Source organism: Triticum dicoccoides, chromosome 5B (assembly GCF_002162155.2).
Source record: "Triticum dicoccoides isolate Atlit2015 ecotype Zavitan chromosome 5B, WEW_v2.0, whole genome shotgun sequence".
Taxonomy (NCBI): domain Eukaryota; kingdom Viridiplantae; phylum Streptophyta; class Magnoliopsida; order Poales; family Poaceae; genus Triticum; species Triticum dicoccoides.
Window position 1 is genome coordinate 579283218 of NC_041389.1, and position 13225 is coordinate 579296442.

A 13225-nucleotide genomic window follows, 5' to 3' on the forward strand; every position below is an offset into this window, starting at 1 on the left:
GCAAGGAAGAAGAAGGAGGAGGGGGGCTCTCTCGCCCTCTCTCCCGGTGGCACCGGAACGCCACCGGGGCAATCATCATATGACGATGATCTACTCCAACAAATTCGTCAACACCTCCATTACCTTCCCTGATCTATATTCAGCGGTCCACTCTCCCGCAACCCATTGTACCCCCTACTTGAACATGATGATTTATGCTTCATATTATTATCCAATGATGGGTTGCCATCCTATAATTTTTGAGTAGATTTTTGTTGTCCTTTGGTGTAATTGGTGAATTGCTATGATTGGTTTAATTTTCCTGTGGTTATGTTGCTGTCCTTTGGTTCCCATCATATGAGCGCGCGTGTGGATCACACCATAGGGTTAATTGTATGTTGGTAGGACTATGCATTGGAGGGCAAGAGTGACAGAAGCTTCTTACTACCATAGAAATTGATTCATATGTACGGGATTGAAGGGGGGACAATATATCTTAATGCTATGGTTGGGTTTTACCTTAATGAACGTTAGTACTTGCGGATGCTTGCTAATAGTTCCAATCATAAGTGCATAGAATTCCAAGTAAGAGATGACATGCTAGCAGTGGCCTCTCTCACATAAAAACCTGCTATCGGTCTAGTAACTTAGCCAATTGCTTAGGGATAATTCCGCAAATCCTACCAACACTTTTCCACACTGTCTATACTAACTTAGTTGTACTTTTATTAAAACAACACCTAACTTGTATTTTCACGTTCTTTATTACACCTATCCCTTTACACCTACAAAGTACTTCTAGTTTCATATTTGTTCTACGTAAAGCGAATATTAACTATGCGTAGAGTTGTATCGATGGTCGATAGAACTTGAAGGGAATATAAATTCTACCTTTACCTCCTCGTTGGGTTCGACACTCTTACTTATCGACAAAGGCTACAATTTACACCCTATACTTATGGGTTATCAGTCATCACCCAGCAGTGCCTCCGAGCTGTTTCATCCGGTCTCATCAAAAATCCTAAAGTTCAAACCTTTTGCACTAGTCGGTCTCACTGAGTGGTTTCACCCGGTCCCACCGAGTTGTGCATAAAGGTGTGTAACAGTTGGATTTTTGGTGCTACCTATATATACCCCACTCGTTCAACCAACTCTCAGAGAGAGCAACCAAGATGAAACTACCACTTCTCGTATCATTTTTATGAGAGGGAACCACCTGCACTTGTGTTGAAATCAAGGGGGTTCCACTCCAGTCTTTGATCCTTAATTTTTAGCCCCTCAAGTTGCTTTCCACTCCTATCCTTCTCCTACTACAATGCCAAATCTATGAGAGAGTGATTGAGTGCTAAGGAGACTATCTTTTGAAGCACAAGAGCAAGGAGCTCATTATCCACAACAACATCTATTACCTTTTAGAGAGTGGTGGCTCCTAGATTGGTTAGGTGTCAGTTGAGAGCCTCCAAATATTGTGGACTTGAACCAAGGAGTTTGTAAGGGCAAGGATATTGCCTACTTCGTGAAGATTTACCCCGAGTGAGGCTAGTCCTTCGTGGGCGTAAGCCATGATAGCATAGACAAGTTTGCTTCTTCGTGGACCCTTCATGGGTGGATCCCTTCGTGGACTCACATAGCCATTACCCTCAGTGGGTTGAAGTCTCCATCAACAAGGATGTACGATAGCAGCACCTAGCGGAACCACGCCAAAAACCATAGTGTCTTCATTGCATTTGATTTTCTCGGACCCCTCCTTTATATTCATATGCAAAGTCTTTACTTTCCGCTGCTTACTATCTAGACATGCATGTGTAGGGTATTACTTGACTTGTGAGAATTGCTAAAACTTGCCAAGAACAAAAATTGGGAAAATGGTAGGTTTTTATTTGGTCAAGTAGTGTAGGATCGAAAGTATGTCTAGAGGGGGGGGGGGGTGATTAGACTACTTGACCAAATAAAAATCTAACCTTTTCCCCATTTTAATTCTTGGTAGATTTTAGCAACTTAGCACAAGTCAAGCATTCACAATATAGTTCAAGCAAGCATGCAATGAGTATATAAGCAGCGGAAAGTAAAGCATGCAACTTGCAAGAAAGTAAAGGGATGGGATTGGAGTATGCAAACGCAATTGGAGACACGAATGTTTTTGTCGTGGTTCCAATAGGTGGTGCTATCGTACATCCACGTTGATGGAGACTTCAACCCACGAAGGGTAACGGCTGCACGAGTCCACGGAGGGCTCCACCCACGAAGGGTCCACGAAGAAGCAACCTTGTCTATCCCACCATGGCCATCGCCCACGAAGGACTTGCCTCACTAGGGTAGTCTTCACGAAGTAGGCAATCTCCTTTCCCTTACAAACTTCCTGGTTCAACTCCACAATCTTGTCGGAGGCTCCCAAGTGACACCTAACCAATGTAGGAGACACCACTCTCCAAAAGGTAATAGATGGTGTGTTGATGATGAACTCCTTGCTCTTGTGGTTCAAATGATAGTCTCCCCAACACTCAACTCTCTCTCATAGGATTGGATTTGGTGGAAAGATGATTTGAGTGGAAAGCAACCCGAGGAAGGCTAGAGATCAAGATTCATATGGTAGGATTGGAATATCTTGGTCTCAACACATGAGTAGGTGGTTCTCTCTCAGAAAATGAGTAGTGGAAGTGTAGGCACGTTCTGATGGCTTCCCTCACGAATGAGGAGAGGGTGGAGGGGTATATATAGCCTCCACACAAAATCTAACCATTACACACAATATACCCAACTCGGTGGGAACGAATCATAAAACTCGGTCAGAACGATTCAGTACAAAATGTGACCATTAGGAATTTCGGTGGGACCGACATGTCAACTCGGTGGGACCGACATGTCAACTCGGTGGGATCGATATCATTAGGGTTAGGGCATAACGTAATCTTGGTGAGGCCGATTACACAAACTCAATGGGACCGACTTTGTTAATAAGCTAACCAGAGAGTTGGTCAGGCAAACTCGGTGGGACCGATTCGCTCATCTCGGTGGGACCGAAATGTTACGAAAGGGAAATAGAGAGTTTACATTGCGAACCCGGTGGGACCGATCGCTCATCTCGGTTGGACCGAAATGTTACGAAGGGAAACAAAGAGTTTGCAATCCCATCTCGGTGAGACCGAGATCCCTATCGGTTAGACTGAAGTGACTAGGGTTTCTGGCAGTGGCTATGTCAAGTGAACTCGGTGGCGCCAAATGGATCAAATCGGTGGGGCCGAGTTTGACTTTTGGTTTGGGACATATGTGGTTATGAGAAAGTGGTTGAGGGATTTGGAGCATATCACTAAGCATCATGAGAGCAAGCAGGCCATTAAGTAACATTTCATCCCCTTTTAATAGTATTAGCTTTCCTATGGACTCAATGTGATCTTGGATCTCTAAAAGTAAAATGTAGAGTCTTTAACTTTGAAGCTTGAGCCAATCCTTTGTCCTTAGTATTTTGAGGGGTCCACATTCCTAATACATGCCATGCCAATCATCAAACTTTCCTGAAATATTTATCTTGAAATGGCATTAGTTCAATGAGCTATATGTTGTTAATCATTACCAAAACCACCCAGGGATAGTTGCACTTTCAATCTCCCCTTTTTGGTAACTGATGTCAACATATAGATCAAAGCTTCAAAAAATGATGATAAGATTGAAATACATCATTGCTTTGAGAAGTATGTGATAAGTAAGAGCTCCCCCTAAATTTGTGCATTATGTAAAATTTGCTTTGGACTGCAAATGCACAATCTGTTAAGATCATGGGTCACTCTTCCATGTCGCATACATCTTGGTGGAGCGCTCAAAATGATAACAATAAACCATGCACTCATCACCAAGCAAAGTGAATGATCATATAGGAAAATAAGAGATGATATCATTCAAGAACACATTAAAGTAGTATATGATCAACCACATGATCATCCAAGTATCCCACAAAAGAAATAATGTAACAAGCAGACAACAATAAAGTTGAACCAAATAAAGTTTAAGAGACAAAAAGCAACACACACACACACACTCTCTCTCTCTCTCAAAATCTATGATCTATACATATTTCTCCCCCTTTGGCAACAAGTTACCAAAAAGTTCAAATATGCATAGTGCTATGCGTCTCTCAGGCTTGGTCTCCATGAGGTGGTGTAGAGATGACTCCAAGGACGAAGGCTTCTGTTGATGTAGCTGGAGCTGCTGGAGTGGGTGCTGGAGGTGGTACTGAAGCTGTGGCTGCTGGTGCAGATGTGGTGGCTCTAGTATCTGGTACTGGCACTGCATCAAACCTTTGACCTCTTGGCACTCTTGTGAAAGCATCTGTAGTAGCCTTGCCTTTCTTCTCCTCTACTTCCTCCAGGAGTTGCTCAACTACTGACCGAATATCAGTTACTTTGACATCAAGATCATAGAATCTTTGCTCAATGATTCTTTCCAAACTCTCCTAATTTTGAGTCAGGGTGGTCAAGCCCTTCTCAATCCTTAAGGTGGATTGGATCAGAAATCCAAGTTGGTCTTGTTTACTCTTTAAGAACACCTGAGATTCCTCTTCAGCACTTGGCATCTTTACAGCCTTATCTACCCTTGCCTTTTCTCTCTTCTCATGTGCTTGCACTGATGAAGGATCATTCTCATTCATGACCACAGTATTGTCTTCAAAATCTGGCTTGAGGGGTAAGTGCTCCTTGTCCAACAAATAAGTGCATGTGCCCATTTTTGAGTTGATGAGCATCTAAATTTGTGGAGCATACCTACAAGACCTTTTCTGATCTACAGTAGTCCTCTTGATTGTTTCTACAATCAGACTCATCACTTTGAACTTCTGAGGAACATCAAATATGTGTAGCAAGTTGATTGAGTGTCCTCTTATCATCTTGTGATCTCCAAATTTGGGCAAAAGAGTATGCGTGAGGATGGTGTTGATTGTAGGCAATCCTGACAATAAGTGCTTCACTGATCCAAACTTGTGAGTTTCCAGGTCTGCATGTGGAATTTCCTTGTACATACTTGCCATTGAGTTATGGTCTTTCTTCTTCTTGGCATACACATCTAAGTCATCCTCATGATCTGCTGGGGCATTTATCAACTTGGCTCATTCATCAACAGTGGATTGGTACCTTGTACCCTCTGACATCCATACAATCCTGCCATCTGGATAGAAGTGAGCAGTGGAGTAGAATTGCATGATCAGCTCATCATTCCACTTAGTGAGCTTCTGGCCAACAAACTTGTCAACTCCATAGTCCTTGAAGCTATCATACACACCTAGGAAGTGATCTTCGTTTTCTCTGATGTATGTCCAGTCAACCCATCTCATGTCACAAACAATTGGCTTCTTGTCAAGCAGGATAGTCTCATAGAAATCTTGTTGTTCTTTGGTGTGGAACCTGTAATCCACAACAGTTCTTCTTCTCACAACATAAGGGTCATTCTTCCTTCAAAGTCTCAGACCTGCATCCTTCCTGATCCTCATGTCCTCTGCCACTGGATGTGTGTCATTGTGGTCTCGGATCTTTGGTTTGAGCTTTCTCAGCACTTGGGCTTCAGCTTCTTCTGCAGCTTCAGGCACTCGGGCCTTGTTCTTCTCTTCAGCAGGGATGTTTCTTATGCTCCTCTTGGGTGCAGTCTTGGTGGTTGGAGCAGCAGCTTTGGGAGCATGTTTGGGCTTAGGAGCAGCCCTTGATCTGATTGCATCTCCCATAAGCTTATGTGCCTTAGGTGCTGGAGCAGCATCCTCTTCATCTTCTTCTTCAGAATCTCTCATCATAGAGGGCTTGCCAATGATCATGGCAGTGGTCTTCTTGACCCTCTCTTTCCTCTTCTTCTCTGCTACAATAGTCTCTTTGGGTTTAGATCCCAAAGTTTCTTGAGTGGATGCTCTGGGCTTAGACATTGGAATTCTCCTTGCTAGTGCTTTCTTGCTCAACCTTGGCTTGATTGAAGCAGCAGTGCCAGACTCCTTCTTCACCACTTTCTTCTTTGAAGTGGCCTCATCTTCAGCTGCAACATAATCTTCATCCTCTGAATCTGAGATTCTCTTCTTTCTTGCTCTACTAGCTGCCTTGGGCAAGTTACTAGGTGTGCTCCTGCTTCCCTCGTCATAACTGCTGGAGGTACTAGTGCCCTCACTCAGATGCATTTTCTCTTCAGACTTGTTCTGGCTGTCACTTTGGTCAGACATCTTGCAGGCAAACTGTCAGTAGACCCTGTGAATAGATGTAGATGAGGTAGAGTGGTTGAGCATCACAAAGTACAGAGGTTTTTCAAAAAAATGAGTCAAAAATCTCAGTTTTAGTTCTCTACAAAAATGATCTCGGAGCTACCGAATTGACAAACTTGGTGATACCGAAGCAACTTTTGGAACCTAAACTAGTGAACTCGGTCAGACTGAGTCACAGTTCGGTGGAACCGAGATTGCTAGGGTTTCACAAAGAAGTGATCTCGGTCACACCGATTTGCATTTTTCGGTCAGATCAAAAAGCGCATGTGTAATGACCTAAGCCAAATAAGTGAGACAGATTTCTACAATTCGGTCGGTCCGAGATGAGTTCTGCGGAGAGCTAACCCTAATTTTTTTGAATCAAACTAGGCTGAAGGAAGATTTAACTGGATAGATTGATTTCATTCGTGGCAAGAATCATGGCATTGTCCTCGTACTAGGAATCGTAGGTAAATAGACAGCACAAGGGGTCGAACACATACCCTAGAACGGCGAGGGTTCGCTACGGTGGCGATGGCGGAGCAAAATCCGTCGACGGCGGCAGAATCCAGCGGCTGGAGGTCGCTGGCGGCGAGGAGGCGATCCGGAGACCCGAGGAGGCAGAGCAGGACACATGCGGGCTGAGGGTTTTTGAAGGAATTTCCAAAATCTCACCCGTGGGTATTTATATCCCGACCCTATCGGTGTGACCGAGTGGAACAACTCGGTGGCACCGAGATTGCAGAATCGCAAGCGGTTGCTGCAACTCGGTGTGATCGAAGTTTTTAAATCGGTTGCACCGAGATGAAAACCTAGATCAACTTAGTGAACTTGGTCAGACCGAAATGTAGAAAGAGGTTTTGGAAGTTTAAGTCTATGATGAATCGGGGACTCCGAGTTCTCCTCACACAAAGTGGTTCAAATATGACTTAATCAAACTTTGTGATGTAGCATGAATAGAGTTTGAGATGAGAAAAACATAGATAGCTAGAGAAGGTTCTTAGGCATTCTTGTCCATCCACTTGGCACAAAGAGAAAGAGCCAAACAAGCAAAACAACAAGTGGATGTCCTTGCATGAGTAAAATATGCAAACAACATGCTCACACAATAAAATGGCAAATGAAATATGTGACAAAGCATGCACAACCAATTCTAGCATCTATCAAGCAATTGGCGATGACTAGGTCATCTATATATGAGTATATTGACTTAGGAGTTAAATGAGAACATTTGATCATAGGTCATACTCATCATTTAAGCACAAGTGGGGTTGTCACTTTTACATAAAGCATTGTTGTGTTCACACCATTAGAGTTGCTTTAGCTCAATTCTTAGAGTAAAGCCCCCCTAGATGTGAGATCCCCCCTAAGAGGGATGAACTAACCTTGGGTTTTGTCAATGATGACTTCATGTAGGTGTTGAAGATGTGGATGCTCAATGTTGTTGTAGATCATTTGGAGCAATCCATTGGAGTGAGTTGCACTTTCAATGCCTACACGAGTTAGTCCCACAAGGAACAAACAAGGATATCCATAGACATAGAGTGAAGTACACACAAGATGATGTCCATGAAAGCATTAGGTTACCTTGTCCCTTGTCTTACCAACAAAAGGGTTTGTGACTCCTTGAACTAGTGCATGATATGAAGGTTGTTTGCACTTGTTCTCGCCAAAATGATATGAGTGAAGTTTGTTGGCGGAGTCACCCTCAAGAACTCTCTAGTCCTTCTTCTTCGGGATCCACATCATCTTGATGGGAATCCTTGGAATTGTAGTCGTACTTGATGAAGTAGAACTTGATGTAGTCTTGGGAATCCACTTGACCAAGGCTTTGGGAGCTTCTTCAAATGCATCAATCTCCTCTTGAAGCTTGTCCTTTTCGTGTTTTCAAAGTTATTAACTATCTCATACCCTATTTTTGATTTCGATAGTATGGTGTAGTGTATCTTATGCAAACCGAATTCTAAGGTTTCTTTATTTTATTTTATTGTGCAATAAGAAGAATTCTTCCATTTTCTTTTTCTTTAGTTGCGGGAAAACCCAAATTAAAACTTTTCCTTTTAGCTTGTGGTCTTGTGGTGGAAGATCATCTTGAGCTCGTGTCCCTTGGAAAGAAGTAGGATCATACTTCTCTTGTTGAGGAACAAACTTCGTCTTGGGGTATTGATCTTCTTTCCACTCAACTCCATTGTCATTTCAAAACCAACACCTTGATTCTTCCGGTGCCTTTCTTGCTTGCGTACAATTTCCTCAAATTGCTTACTCCCGGCAAGGCTCTTGTAGACACCTTTCTCTATAATTCCCTTCAATAAGCAATTTTCTTGCTCAAGTGTAACTTGGCTAAGAGAATCATTAGTGGAATCAAGATAACTACTAGAAGCAACAATATTGGATTTAGCATGATTATTGTTACTACTAGAATAAGAATCTTTCTTGCTCTTATTGTTAGATTTAGCTTTCTATCATGTAAGTAGATAAGAGTAAACGCTTGGCAATGTAAGAAGAACTTTTCTTGCGAAGATCATCATTGATTGCCTTTAAAAACTCATGCTCTTGCTCAAGGTTGATCTTTTCAGAGCGCAACTTCTCATGAGTCTTTAAAAGTTCTCGATGATCTTCCAAGATAGTTTCATGAGCTAACTTAAGAGTATTTAGTTCTTTAGTTAGACGCTCAATCTTCTCCTTATCATTGTCATTCGTTTTTATCTTGATTAGCATGATTAATTGATGTTTCATCATAGTTTTCATAACTAGAGTTGTCAACAAGTAAATCATCATCACCTAACAAATCATCTTCATCACTATTGAAATCAACATACTCGGGGTGTGGTACCTTTGGCCTTTAGCCATGAAGCATCTTCCAATTCCTTCATTTGGTGAATCAAATATGTCGTAGGAGTTGGTTGACACAAGTGCTAGAGCGGCAACACCTTCATCTTGAGTATATTCAAAGTCGGAGTGATAGCTTCTTTCAGAGTGATGGCCGGAGTCGGAGCCGGATACCAATTCACCAACATGAGCTTGATGTCTTTGCTTTGTATAGCTCTTTGATGATTTGTCCTTCCTTTCCGAATCCTTGCCTCTCCGGGAGGTTCTTCGTTCATGACGATCATCTCTACTCCTTGTCTCTCTTGGTGGTGATTATTCTCTTCTAATTCTTCTTTTAGGTGAATCTTCTCTTCTTTTGTAGGGAGCCGTACACTCATTAGAGTACTGTCCGGGTCTTCCACAATTGTAGCAATTGCGCTCACGACTCGAAGATCTTTTGTCATTGTAGGACCTTGACTTGGAACTTCTTTCCTTGATTCTACTCTTGTAGAATTTGTTGTAGTTTTTCACCATTAGGCTCAATTCCTCATTGAATGTTTGCTTCTAACTTGATGATGTAGGAGCATCACATGAGGCTTTGTAAGAACCACTTGACTTGTTGTGAAGCTCTTATTTATCCTTGAGTGACATCTCATGAGCAACAATTCTTCCAATGACTTCCGTTGGCTTGAGATCTTTGTAGTTGGGCATCATTTGGATCAATGTGCACACGGTATCATATTTTCCATCCAAGGCTCTTAGGATCTTCTTGATGATGAATCTATCGGTCATCTCTTCACTTCCTAAGCCGGCAATCTCATTTGTGATGAGAGCAAGCCTAGAGTACATTTCAGCGACACCTTTACCATCCTTCATTTTGAACTTGTCAAGTTGACTTTGAAGCACATCCAATTTGGATTCCTTGACGGAGTCGGTACCTTTGTGCATATCAATCAAAGTGTCCCAAATTTCCTTTGCATTCTCAAGACGGCTGATTTTGTTGAATTCTTCGGGGCACAATCTGTTGAAGAGGATATCACAAGCTTGAGGATTGTATTGCAGCATCTTCAACTCTTCCGTGGTAGCTTCACGGTTCAGTTCTGTCCCATCGAAGAATTCACCTTGCAAGCCAATACAAACAATAGCCCAAACGGCGGGGTTATGTCCAAGAATATGCATTTTCATCTTATGCTTCCAACTAGCAAAATTAGTACCATCAAAGTAAGGACCTCTACGGTGGTAATTTCCCTCGCTAGATGCCATACTCTTCTAGGTTGTGAAACCAAGGCTATGATCACCAAAAGCTATGGAAATCAAGGCAAATGGAGACAAAAGCTCTGATACCAATTGTAGGATCGAAAGTATGTCTAGAGGCGAGGGGGATTAGACTACTTGACCAAATAAAAATCTAGCCGTTTCCCAATTTTAATATTTGGCAGATTTTAGCAACTTAGCACACGTCAAGCAATCACAATATAGTTCAAGCAAGCATGCAATGAGCATATAAGCAACGGAAAGTAAAGCATGCAACTTGCAAGAAAGTAAAGGGATGGGATTGGAGTATGCGAACGCAATTGGAGACACGGATGTTTTTGTCGTGGTTCCGATAGGTGGTGCTACCGTACATCCACGTTGACGGAGACTTCAACCCACGAAGGGTAATGGCTGCACGAGTCCACGGAGGGCTCCACCCATGAAGGGTCCACGAAGAAGCAACCTTGTCTATCCCACCATGGCCATCGCCCATGAAGGACTTGCCTCACTAGGGTAGATCTTCACGAAGTAGGTGATGTCCTTTCCCTTACAAACTCCTTGGTTCAACTCCACAATCTTGTCAGAGGCTCCCAAGTGACACCTAACCAATCTAGGAGACACCACTCTCCAAAAGGTAATAGATGGTGTGTTTATGATGAACTCCTTGCTCTTGTGCTTTAAATGATAGTCTCCCCAACACTCAACTCTCTCTCATAGGGTTGGATTTGGTGGAAAGATGATTTGAGTGGAAAGCAACTTGGGGAAGGCTAGAGATCAAGATTCATATGGTAGGATTGGAATATGTTGGTCTCAACACATGAGTAGGTGGTTCGCTCTCAGAATATGAGTAGTGGAAGTGTAGGCACGTTCTGATGGCTTCCCTCATGAATGAGGAGAGGGTGGAGGGGTATATATAGCCTCCACACAAAATATAACTGTTACACACAATATACCAAACTCGGTGGGAACGAATCATAAAACTCGATCGGATCGATTCAGTACAAAATGTGACCGTTAGGAATTTCGGTGGCACCGACATGTCAACTCGGTGGGACCGATATCATTAGGGTTAGGACATAACATAATCTCAGTGAGACCGATTACACAAACTCGGTGGGACCGACTTTGGTAATAAGCTAACCAGAGAGTTGGCCAGGCAAACTCGGTGGGACCGATTCGCTCATCTCGGTGGGACCGAAATGTTATGAAAGGGAAACAGAGAGTTTACATTGCGAACTCGGTGGGACCGATCACTCATCTCGGTTGGACCGAAATGTTATGAAGGAAAACAAAGAGTTTGCAATCCCATCTCAGTGAGACCGAGATCCCTATTGGTTAGACCGAAGTGACTAGGGTTTCTGGCAGTGGCTATGTCAAGTGAACTCGGTGACGCCAGATGGATCAAATCGGTTGGGCTGAGTTTGACTTTTGATTTGGGACATATGTGGATATGAGAAAGTGGTTGAGGGCTTTGGAGCATATCACTAAGCATCATGAGAGCAAGCAAGCCATTAAGCAACACTTCATCCCCTTTTAATAGTATTGGCTTTCCTATGGACTCAATGTGATCTTGGATCACTAAAGTAAAATGTAGAGTCTTGAACTTTGAAGCTTGAGCCAATCCTTTGTCCTTAGTATTTTGAGGGGTCCACATTCCTAATACGTGCCATGCCAATCATTGAAATTTCCTGAAATATTTATCTTGAATGGCATTAGTTCAATGAGCTATATGTTGTTAGTCATTACCAAAACCACCCAGGGATAGTTGCACTTTCAAGTAGTCTAATCATCCCCCTCTAGACCTACTTGCGATTCTACAGACATGTGTCCCAATATCCTCTCTCATTCCTCTCAGCCCTCCTGCCTTCTCCATTCTCCCAAGATTCCTCCATGAAGTGTTGCTGCTTGGATGTCGTCGCATGTTCCCGGCAACTCCGGTCACCCTAGACCGAACTATTCATCAAAAGACCGTGAGGAGGAAGATAAGTAGTTGAGGAAATTCTATACACATGACGCAATCTGCATTTCCTTCGACTCGAACCGTCATATTCTGCGCGTCAATTCATCCTTCTTGGTTAGCTACTATCTAATTCCTCACACATATGTGCTTAATCATATCTAACCTATACCCTAGACTGCTCCTTGCATCCTATGGTTGTAGTTGGCCGCGATGATGCTGTCGCAGACATGAATCGAATGTTTTTCAATGGCATTGCAACGTTTGCATCGTTTTTTGTTCACTGGTTGATCGCGATCCCAATAGATGAAATGTTTTGTATGGTCCTAGGAATCTGCTCATAGTTTTAAATTTAGAGTATATAGCATAGGGATAGAAATACTATTTTAAACCCATTATGGTTTGGTTTAATTCAAACTACGTGCATGTTTCTGATCAATGTTAATTTTTCACATGTGTTTTGATGTCTAGGAGTCACTGTAATTTATCTAAAATATAATAAAAGTTACTTGTGATTTACTATATTTATTTGAATGCCATTTTTAATTCTTAACAATAGTTTTACATGTTTTTCATGTTAATAACTCTTTTACTATTCATTTTCCTATGTTATGCATGTGTATAAATAATCCTGGATTGTCTCCATGTTTATGACTTTGCATGAATTACTAAAATATTTGCCTGATTTATTTAATTATGGATTACTTGTTGTTGATTATTTCTATTTTTGTTTAGCATGATCATACAATAGATGTGTTACATATATCCTTGTCAACCATATTGCATGCGCGTTTTCTAGATTTGATGCAACATTATCTAGGTTGTTCTTTATTTTATCACGAATCGATTTGTTATCTTAGAACGTAGTCATGCTTGCAGAATTGCTTGTGTTATTGTTTTCATTTAGATCATGTGTGGTATGAGAGTAGCACATTATTGTGTAGTGTTCCTATTGTTTTGTGGAGGTTTGCTCTCCAAGATTACATGGTAAGTTGTTTTTATGTCATATGTTAGTGTTGCGTTGC